The following is a 12,407-nucleotide window of genomic DNA, read 5'->3' as shown; positions in this document are numbered from 1 at the left end:
GTATGTCAGTTTAGCAAGAATCTCCCTACCCTTGATGTCTCCTCTGAGTAGTTTTCCATCCCTGCACCCCTTCAATCTGCTTGTTTGCTATAAATCCCAGCTGTCTTTGCTATTTTCAGAGTTAACCTGATCTAGCTCCCTATTACAATACTCCTATTGCAATAGTCTTGAATAAAGTTTTTCTTACATTTTAGCAATTATCAGAATTTTTCTTTAACATTACTGTGTTTGAAGAATTAATGTGAAAAGCTTAAAATATCCACAGTAAATAGGAAACTCAGAAAAGTGTCATAGTGAATTTGAAAAACAAGAGCTAAAGAGACTCTTGAGAAATGACAAATCAAAGTCACCATAGTCATTTGATTTACCTGCATATGTGTGTCAGAATCCACAAAGCAAATAAATAATTAATATAACAATGAATTACAGCATGATTATATTACTTGAACCAAATTAGCTGAGTTATCATTGCTTCTTTACAAATCCTTACTAACCATTAACAGCATGAATCAGAGAGAAGTGGAGCAACAGCTGTAGCATGTCAGTTAGAAATGGCCTGCTTCAAGGGTCTCTATAAAAAAGGGTTTCTCAAAGTATAGTTTAATTCATGGTGTATATAAACTTTTTCTATGTGATTGTTTCCTTTATTTTTTTTTTCAAGTAAAGGTGACTTCACTAAAGAGAGCTCCCACTCATCAATGCACTTTAAGGAAAAGCAGAGGGCATCGTGAGTCAATGAAAGCCAAGCAACAGCTATTGAGAAAACATTAGCGTCAGAAAAATCATTTGCCTTCTTATGTGGGTAACAACATAATGTGCTCATGAAACATATTGTCTTTTCTATACCCATTGCAATATTTGTAGACATTTAGTTCAGGTTGCATCATAATAATAAGTACCATTTATAGAATGCTTCTAGGTTACTATAGTAGGCATGTCTAAATATATGATTTTTAAAATTCACAAATAAGGTAGATATCATTAACTCTATTAGAAGATAGAGAAACTTAGGCCCAAGGTCACACTTCTGGTTAGTAAAAAAGCTGGGGTTAAAATTCTGGTATGTTTGACTTCAAAGTACATTCTCATAATCATTATGTTCTTATTTTATTTTTAATTTGTCCCCTTTTATTTTTTGAAGAAACTATAGGTGCTACACCTGGAAAACCATTTTAAAATATACCGAGTAATATTTATCAGTCATATTTATTAAGCAGTGAGCTATTTCTATACATAACCCTAATTTTAAAAAATAATTTATAGTTCATTAATAATTGGTAAATTAATTTCAACATATCAGTCAAATTTCCTTCACTGGTTTTGGTAAGTATGTGGCTAAATTGATTTTTTTAAATAGAGATTACTACTTAAAAATATTTCATATTAGAAAAATCATAAATACTGCCAGTATTGATCTATTGGTACTTACTTTTTTAAAAAATAAGTTTTTATTGATTTGAGAGAGAAAGAGGAAGGATGAGAGAGAGAGAAACATCGATGGGGAAGAAATATCCATTGGCTGCCTCCTGCATGACACCTACTGGGGATTGAGCCCAAAACCCAGGCATGTGCCCTGACTGGGAATCCAACTGGCAACCTCTTGGTACATAGGACAACACTCAACCAACTGAGCGACAGCAGCCAGGGCTGGTACTTACTTTCAAAGGTTTGAAAATTTAAGCTTGCACTACTAATTTGGAAATCTGAAGAGTCTGTGATTGCCATTTTTGTCCTTGTGCTTCTTCACCTGCCATCATCACTGACAATCTAAGAGTTTCCCACTTCAGGTTGAAGCCTAGAGCAGAGGGATGTATTTGGAGCAGATCTTGAGAAATTGGGAGGATAATGATCACATCTCTCCTTTGCCTTCTATTTATGAAATAAAATGAGAACATTTAATAAATTTGAAAAATTGTGACACCTTGGGAAAAACACTTTTATTAAGAGCCCTCATATGAAAAAAAAAAAATTCACAAAATTGATTTAGAAGTCAGGGATTTGGATCTCTGAGCATAATTCTCCATTTGACAGAAATTGTTAATGTATGTTGAGCTCCCTATAGCTGTGGTCGGCAAACTGCGGCTCGCGAGCCACATGCGGCTCTTTGTCCCCTTGAGCGTGGCTCTTCCACAAAATACCACGGCCTGGGAGAGTCTATTTTGAAGAAGTGGGGTTAGAAGAAGTTTAAGTTTAAAAAATTTGGCTCTCAAAAGAAATTTTAATCGTTGTACTGTTGATATTTGGCTCTGTTGTACTGTTGATATTTGGCTCTGACTAATGAGTTTGCCAACCACTGTCCTAGAGCAGCCTTCAACCTATGTGTAACAGTGCTACGGAATTTAGAGGTATGAAGTTCCCATACCATGTTGGGGTAGAGATGGGGATGCCTGTTTGAGATTTAAACCAGCTCCCAGGCATCCTCAAGATTATAAAGACTCCTAGGTGTTTTTTAATTAGATTTATTGGGGTGACAATGGTTAATACAATTATATAGGTGTAAGGGATCAGTCCTGGGAAAGCCAAGAAGGCAAGTAGAAGAATGGTTTGAAAAGCTCTGGTCACATTGTTTGAAGAGTTGTCAAAAGGTTCCAGCATTGAGACAAGTCTATTATGAAGTTTGGAATTATCCAACTGCCATGTGCATGGAAGGACACCCCAAGTCTGATGAACTGTCAGAACTCAAGAAGACAGTAAATGCCACAGAGGAGACAGGCAAAATTTCAGGGATTATTTGGAATGGCAGTTGCCTCCTATCTGATAGGAGGGTCTTTTCTGAGAGCCTTCTTGTGCATAAGAGCCAGGTTGAACTAATGGACAGGGCTTGACATCATCCTGCTGAGAGAAGAAAGGAATCTGTGAGGTGGATACAGGGTATCACTACAGCTGTCTCTATGCCTATCATGACTCCTTCTCACTCTGTCATCACAGGCTCTAACAGAAGGAACCTTGGTGTTTTGTTTTCTAACTTCTCTCTCTTTAGTAACATTCACACATGGTCTTACAGTCTGAATGAGAATGCTTTTAGAGATGAGAAAGACATTGCTGCTCAATGTGTACCTTTAGTTCATTCATTTATTCTTCCTCAACAAACATTCAGGGATCACCTTGATGGTTAAAGATGCTATCCTAGCTAATAAAGAGGGAGTATGCTAATTGACCCTCACACCATTGCAAAAGATGTCGGCACCCAGAGCCAATAAGGAGCGAATATGCTAATTGACTGTCACACACTCAACGATGGCGATGCCCACAGCCAATAAGGAGGGAATATGCTAGTTGACTGTCTCACCCTCAAAGATGATGGCGCCCACAGCCAATAAGGAAGGAATATGCTAATTGACTGTCACACTCAAAGATGGCAGCACCTACAGCCATAAGATGGCGATGCCCAGTACCCTCAGCCCCCTGGAGTGGCAGGCGCGCAGCAAGTCCCCTCAGCCCTGCCCGGCCTTGCCACGCACCTGCCTCCAGAGTCCCCCAGTTCCCTCAGCCCCCCAGCTGCCCAGGGCCAGCCAGAGGTGTAGGCAAGTCTCGGATGGCAGCTTCCCAGCTGCCCAAAGCCAGCACGAGGTGCAGGCAAGCCTTGGCTGTCAGCTGCTCAGCCTCCCAGGGTCGGCCCAAGGCTCAGGTAACCAGGGCCAGCCAAGGCTTGCACTGCCAGCAGTGGCAGCAGCAGAGGTGTGATGGGGCATTGCCTTTCCCTCATCGCTGGGTTGTCTGCTGCCCCTGAGGGCTCCTGGACTGTGAGAGGGGGCAGGCTGGGCTGAGGACCCCCACTTTAGTGCATGAATTTTCATGCACTGGGCCTCTAGTGAGATATAAAGACAAAAGAGCATCCCATTCTTTAAGAAGTTCACATAACCACATCAAGAATAAGACATAAACCAAAATAATTAAATCTCAGTTAAAGGTGATACATATTTGTTTATGGGCTGAATTGTGTCCCTCCAAAATTCATATGTTGAAGCTTTAATCTTTAGTATTTCATAATGAGATTGTATTTGGAGATAGGGTCATGTAAGAGATAAAATGAGGTCACTAGCATGGACCCTAGTCCAGTATGACTGGTGTCCTTAACAGAAGAGATTAAGGCCCTAGAAGGTTTGCCTCAATGGATAAGGTGTTGGCCCTCAGACTGAAGGATCCTGGGTTTGATTCTGAACAAGGGCAGGTACCTCGGTTGCAGGCTCAATCAATGTGTCCTCTTACATCAATGTTTCTCTTTCTCTCTATGCCTCTCCCCCTCCCTTCCACTATGTCTAAAAACCAATAGAAAAAATATCCTCAAGTGATGCATAAGAAAAAAAAAAAAAGAAAAAGAAGAGGAGATTGGGACACAGCCAAACAGAGGGAAGACCATGGGAGGACACTAGATGAAGAAGTCCATTTCACATGAGGAGCAAAGCCCTCAGAAGAAGCCAACCCTGCTGAGCTGGGAGGAAATACATTTCTGTTGTTGAAAGTACCCAGTCTGCAGTACTTTGTTATGGAAGCCTAGCAAACTAACACAGTATCTCTTCATAAGTAATATACTGACTGAATAAAAGATACACACACACACACACTCACAAACACACATATGATTAAGGTCTAGTGAGTCTTCAGAATAAGCATCTCTTATTTTAAAACACTGGAATATTGGTTCACCTCCTTAAACTTCTCTGATTCAGAAAGATTGTCAATGGTGTTCTTGATCACATTTAAAAATTCTTTTTATTACACTAGAATAATCTTTTGGTATGCGAAAACGAAATGCTATTTAAAGGGTCACGTATTCACTTTATAACTTCTCTCATATATTGAGTTTCATTTCCCTCTGACACCATTTTTTAAAAATAATGTCCTTGTTAAAGAAAACAAACAAATAAAAAAATCATTGACTATGCGTGGTGTTTCTGTCAGGGTAACAAAAGTGTGCATCTTTCCTAAACAGTTCCCTTTCTTGTTCAGCTGATGTTCTTGCCTGCTTTTAGAAAAAAAAAAAAATAATTGTGTTGATCTTCTTTTCATAGATCTCAACACAGTCTGAGCTTTGGGCTATCCTAACCATATTGCTGCAGGCCTCCCTGATCCATGTAAGGCACTCCATCACACTATCAGGTTAGTGATCCTAATGATCGCCCTGTATCACTTCTCACTTTTTCTTACATGTTCTTTCAAATGCTGATCTCAGAGAGCTCTGTGTGTAGTCAAGTTGTTCTCTTCTTTTTCTCTTCCATAGAATTATCAAAATTTTTTCCTATCATTCTTTTGTGTCAAATTTTATTTAAATTTGCCTGGCTGGTGTTGCTTAGTTGACCTATGAACCAGAAGGTCACAGTTTGATTCCCAGTCAGGACATATTCCTGGGTTGTGGGCTAGATCCCCAGTGTGGGGCATGTAGGAGACAGCCAATCAATAATTCTCTCTCATCGTTGATGTTTCTATCCTTCCCTTCCTCTCTAAAATCAGTAAAAGTATATAGTAAAAATTTTATTTAAATTTGTTTACATAATTAGAAAATAAAACATGGGCTTACTGTAAAACTGTTTTTTCAATGATGCAGAAGTTTATAGAACAGGAATATAAACTTCTGCAATGCCTATGCCAATTTCAATCCCATACTTGGATATAGTTGCCACTCATGCTTTGATCCAATTATTTTCTAGGAATTTACTGTAGGAGGTCAGCAAAAGGATGTGCCCTCCAGTTGGCCTGACAGTTCGACCTTCTGGACAGGCTCCTCAACCTCTCCCCTGACCTTCGAATGTAGGTTCCACCCACCATTCCTTCACTAGGAGCTGTTTCAAGGACACAGCCTTGAAAGTGTAATGTGTTATTGAGACCATCTGGACTGAATACATGACTTAATCATGACTGAACTTCCAACATTCTGATAGGCAGGTATGGAGATCTACTCATCCTAAAGTTACCCACGACAAACTTGGATGTTAGTTCCCTTGCTTACAAAAACTGCCCAACCCCTCCTCCCCCAATCTAAAGTGGCATGCCTCTGTCTTTGGTATCTCCTCACCCTCTGCATTTCAAATTTTACCTGGGAAAGTCCTGAGTTGTTGAATCAACAGCATTTAAATATGGTAGAAAATATCTGAATGTCTAAACACTAGAAGTTTTTAAGACTTTACCGTCTGTTCTTTGATCATCACTTTATAAACCGAAGTGCCATAAAAGTTGAAGGAATGACAATGCATGATGCTGTTGTGTCAGGTTGTGAATGATGGTTGGGGCTGGTACTGCAAATAGGATTCTTGCCATGGAATCTTCTTTCTTTGTGGTACAGCCAGAGGGTGTGGTACCTAAGGAAGAGGTTGCATCAATGTCCCTATATTACTGCTGGAATGGCATAAGTTATTTAGGATTTACAGTCGCTTAACTATTTGAATAGTTAAAGCTCTTTTGAAACCACTGAACTGTCCACGTGTGTTTTAGAGAGTCAGTTCTTTTTCTATTATAGTGCCCTATTGATTTGAAGTATCTAAATGTCAGAAACAGCATTAAATCGAAACATAGCAAATCTTGATTGTGGATAAATTATATATGGGTATCTTTTCTTGGTCTTTTTAAAATTTAACATATCCATTGTGGAGTTGTTTTCATATCAGTGCATCTATTTATCCTTCACACCATTTAATAGCTGCAGGGCATTGCACAGCTTCTACAACAGTTGTGGTCCCAACAAGAAACATGAGTGGGCAGAATTAAGGGAAACAGCAGAGGATGGTGAAGTATCCCAGGTTTTATTAACAGAAGAAAGTAGCTACCACCTTAAGGCCTGAGGAAACAGAGTGAGAATATTCTTTGTTACTTAAATCAGGGAGAACTGTGTCCATGGGGGAGGGTTGCCCAGATTTCCCCACTGGAAGGTCTGGCCATAGGTAGAGGGATTCAGTCACTGTCAACCACAGTACTGCAGAGAAGTAGCAGAGAGAACTACCAGATATCCCCTCTCACTGGCCAATCCTGTTGCATGCTTGGGCTGATGCAAACTAAAAGCCAGAGGGTAAGGGAGCCTCAGGTAAGCTTCCCAGGAATCAGAGCAGGGCAGAGAATGAATAGAGAGGAGCAATCACAGCATGAAGAGCATTCCATGTATACAAGACTCATTCTAAGAATACTAACTGAGGACCTGCTTTGTGTCAGGCATTGTTCCAGGAACAGAGGATACAATAGTGAATGAAACTGACAAACACACTGCTTTCAATGAGCTTACAATTCCAGGGTAGGGAGGGAAATAAAACTAACCCATCTGGCTTCATACTGTTTATCAAGCCCCAGCCATTGTTCTAAGTACTTTCCATATATCACCTCCATAAATACATTAATAGCATACACTTTAGAATATTTCTTTAATGATGGAACATTGTAGGTTGTATCCCATTTTCTTTCTTTTTTTAATTACAAAAATGCCAAAATAAATTGTTTTGAGCATCCTTCCTTGTGACAGACGTGGCTCAGAGACTCCATGTCCTAAGCTCATGTCATAATTATTTCCCTTGGCTGTGAATCCATAAGTGTATTGCTTGGATTATACTGATGAAAACATGGCTACAGTCAGTGGATTGCTCTTGGATTCTGGGATAACTGGTAGAGACTGTGCTTGCGATTTGTTTTCCACATCTCCTCTCCAGGGTTTTCCTTGTCAGCTAACCTACCCCTCTTTAAATTTTATTTTTTTAAATATATTTTTATTGATTTCAGAGAGGAAGAAAGAGGGAGAGAGAGAGAGATAGAAACATCAATGATGAGAGAGAATCATTGATCAGCCTCCCACTGGGGATCAAGCCCACAACTCAGGCATGTGCCCTTGACCGGAATCGAACCTGGGACCCTTCAGTCTGCAAGCCTATGCTCTATCCACCGAGCCAAACTGGCTAGGACTAACCTACCCCTCTTATGTATCCTACATTGCTGTTATCCTATGCAATTGGTGCCCCGGACCGAGGATATCATGGAGGGGGAAAAAAGCAAACAGGGTTGCGTCACCTCTGTGACACAGAAAATGCAAACAGTCATGATGCCAATTCCAGAAGAGTAGAACTATCAAAGGTGCCTTGAAGGCCTGCTTCTATGGGCCCACATGCCCAACCATACTAGTGCATCCTGGTGCTGGAAGCAGGTGTCCCTTTAAGGAGTGGAAAGATGCACACTGGTGACCACTATCCAGAGATTCTGGAGTTTGCAAAGCCCTCTCCCAGTGTCCATTAGAAATCTGGATCAGGTCTGCGTCAACTCTGCCAACCTCATTACTGCCAGGAAGGAAGCAGCTTCTCAAATGCAAAAAAGATAAAGAAGCTTCTTTTTCATACCAATTACAGACAAAAATAGCTGAAATGCTAATTAATATGGAGCAAACTGCTGTGGAGGTCCAGAGCTTGTTTGCAAAAAGAACATGAGATACAATATGCTCTTTACTGAGCATCTCCAATGACTGCACGTTTATGGTGTGATACATCATTTTACTTTCAATTTTTAGTTCTATCGTAGAGTGGATGGTAATTCTCATTTCTATTATTTGAACCTTCCTTTTCCTGTAGCCACTCAAGTAAGATAAGGACAGTCTCAAGTTTCTCCAAACCTAGAAAGGGTTGGTATTAAAAAGATTACTCTCCTTGTGCGAGCACCAGGGGGTTATAGATAGTATCAAACGTAAGTGCAATTTGGCCAAAGGAAGCATCAATTTCATAAATATGAAATTATAGTTACTTATCCATTTAGCCTGTACTTATTTCACTTTGAAGCTAAAGCAACTCCTATGTTTGCATTTATTTATTTATTTATTTATTTATTTATTTATTTATTTATTTATACTTTGCCTCAAAATTGCAGTTCAAGATGTGACATTAATGATACTAGAAGATGTTCTCAGTGGTTACTTGCTCCTGGGCTTTTCCTGATGTCTGAGAATGTCAGTTTGGGAGACTGTGGCTGGAAGCCTTAAAAAGGGGTACAGGCCATGCTTACCAAGGCTGTAAGACCAGACTGCTCTGATATAACAGAGAATGTATAGGGACTCGGCTCCTAACCAAGGACTTACATGACTAATGTAACCTCTTCTCTGCTTGCACTGTCTGGTTCTTCTAAAATCGATGTAAAGAGCTACCTTCTCCTTCCTGCTTAAGAACTTGGCCAGACTCATCCTATTTTACATATACCTGCAAAGATGAATTGTTACTATTTGCAGATGGACTAAGCTTCTGTATTTATGATCTCTGATTTCTCCTTCTCCCAACAAACCTAGATTGTACCATGTACCTCAGTTCAATTTATAATAGCTTCCCATTAAGGGCTTTTCTTCCTGGCTGAATTATAAACCCTTAGAGGGCAGGATCTCTGTCCTGCTCATCTTATATGCTCTAAGGTTCTGGTCACAAAGTAAGTGCTCATTGAAAACTTGTTGAATTGAACAATTCAAGGACCCAAGGTAGACTTTATAGGAGCAGGTTACATGATACCTGAGAATATTTCTTACTCTGTTATTGGTATTTTCATTAATGGTTTATTAATTGCAAAGGAATGAGCATAATATCTGGAGTTGATAGATTTAAGTTTAAATTCCAAAACTATCATTTATCTATGGCATTATTTAAACTTCTTGAATCTCCATGTCCTTGTGTTTCAAATAGGATAAGTGATGCCTTTCATAAGGTTGTTTATAAAAATTAGGTAGGTATAAAACTCCTAATGATTATATCTGTTACATATATATGAATTTCCTATCCTAACAAGAAATAAAATTATTTAAATCTTTAGCATGATTGTATTTATGGAAGGTTTTGGATTTAGATCTTATAACAGTCAAAAACAATTGCAAAATTATAGAACAAAATTATAAACCCTAGTAGTTTTCAAACTTACATTGTTGTTGGACACTTTGTTCAAGAAATGTCCTTCTAAAAATCTTACCTTTTGCAATAGCAGGGATGGACCTGGAGAGTATTATGTTAAGTGAAGTATGTCAGCCAGATAAAGACAAATACCATATATCTCAGTTATATGTTGAACCTAATAAACAAAATAAACTAACAAAAAAATATATATATATATAAATACAGAGAACAGACTGACAGCTGTCAGAGGGGAGGAGGGTTGGAGGTCTGAGTGAAAAAGGTGAAGGGATTAAGCAAAGAAAAAAAAAAACACCCAAAACTCATAGACACAGACAACATTATGGTGATTACCAGAAGGAAAGGGAAGTAGGGTGGGGTAGAAGATGGGAGGGGGGAGGGGGGATAAATGGTGATGAAAGGAGACCTGACTTTGGGCGGTGAACACACAATACAATATACAGATGACAATTAAAAAAAAAAACTATCTCAAAAAACAAAAACTATCCTACTAAGTGGTCCAAAACTAAAAATTAATTAGGTAGGATGTTCTGTTTGAAGCAAAGGTAGAGATAGTTGAGTCTCATCTCTTCAGCTCCCCACTTTCTCCTACTGGATGAGCATCAGTTAAGGAAATCCAGAAATTCTAGGATTCCTCAAATGCATTTTTGAAACCCCATGCATGGTCTAGTCCCCATATTTTATAGATGAAGAAATGTAAGAGGAAGAGGCATCATGTTACACCACCAAGGTCACACAGTTCATTGATATCAGAGTGGTGGCAAGAGCCAGGTTTCCTGGCTTCCAAGGTGGTGCTTTTCCACTCACCGTAGGGCTGCATGAGTATTCAGTGCGAAAAGGGCAACTGGTCCCATATTTATCTTTCAGACCAATATACCCAGATAGCACCAACAATAACATTAAAAACATCTAATTTTTATTGAAGGTTTACTGTATATCAAACACTACACTATGAATTTTAGAATCACTCTTCCATCTAACAATTGCAACAACTCTATGATTTGAATATTGTTATATCTCCATGTGACAATTGAGAAATTGAGTATCAGAGAGGTTAAATAACTTGCTTAAAGTTACCCAGCAAGAAACTCTCATGGTCTAAGCTAAACTCAAATTTTCTCAGCATCAAAATCCACATTGAAACAACACTGCACTTATGATACTAAGAAACTAGATGTAAATATTGAATAGATCAGTAATCTTTGAAAATGTCAGCCAAACAAAGGCATTATCTGACTCCAGTCAGGGAAAAACATTCATCTAAATACAAGTCTTCCACTCCATGCATCTGAAAAATATCTGATAATTACTCTGCTTTTCTTAAACAAGCAATTTTCTTGATTAAAAGCCTTTAATAATCATTACTTTTTAAACTGGTCTTGCATTTCTCAAGCACGTTTAAATTTTACAAGGTTTTATTTCCCAAGAGGAAGCTACATTTAGTCAATATTTTTTTTCTAAAAAAGTCTTTGATCTATGGTAATACACTAATATTAAGACTTTAAATTAAATAACAAAGAAATATAATCATGACTTAGTTAATTGCTATAAATTAATATAGATTTACATTACAAAAAGTAATTTTAACAGGAAAAAAATTATGCACATTTTTGGTTGCACTCCTGTATCAATTTTTCTTGATATTACTCCAAAATTATTCATTGTAAAGGTCCAATATTTAACCAGTGAATTATATTTGCATTGATTATTTTATTATATTCATTTATTTTCCTTGTCTAGTGCAATGTACATTTATGCCAATTTTATATTAATTATATACTTTCATGCTTAAAAATTCTAGTGGTTCCATTATATGTAGATTCTCCAGGACAGCATACAAGGCCCATCCCAATTTAGTCCCAAACTGTTCTCAGATTCATCTTTCAACATTCTCCCACATTTGCTCTCTCCACCAAGCACAACACATTTTAAGCCATCTTCCAAGTACTAGGTCCACTTAGGTCTGTATGCTTTTGCACATGTGTCTTCCATCTTGAATCTTTATACTTTCTTTTCTGCTGAACTTTTTCTTCAAGAACAATTAAAATATTGCTTCCTCTACTCTCAGATAATTAGCTGCTTCCTTTTCTGTACTTCTACTATACTCTATTCATACTTTATTATAAATTTTAAAGTATTTTATGATTGATTTTCATATCTATCTATCTATTTATCTACCTATATTTCTTTCATTCTTTCTATCTATATTCCTATAGGGAGAGAATATAACCTTCAAGAGAAAAATTATATCTTCTTTAACTTTGTATCTCCATAGCTTTGTACATACCAAAAAAAAATTCTAAATATTTCTAAATAATTTCATCTTTTAAAAGTAAAGTGTGGCATAGATATTTTATATTCTATTTTGCATGTAATTAAGGTGAGGTTAAGTTTCAAAATCACAGAGTAAACCAAAGTCATTGTTGGCATAAGGAGCAGTCATCCTGACAAGAGGTCTGAGTGAAAAAGGTGAAGGGCCTTTCCTGCTCTACTAATGAACTATAAAAATACTCTATTTTTCATAGATATAATAGTTACATTTCTTTTTAAAAATAACTATAA

The sequence above is a fragment of the Cnephaeus nilssonii genome (assembly GCF_951640355.1).
Source record: "Cnephaeus nilssonii genome assembly, chromosome: 9".
Lineage (NCBI taxonomy): Eukaryota > Metazoa > Chordata > Mammalia > Chiroptera > Vespertilionidae > Cnephaeus > Cnephaeus nilssonii.
This window is presented reverse-complemented; position numbering follows the sequence as displayed.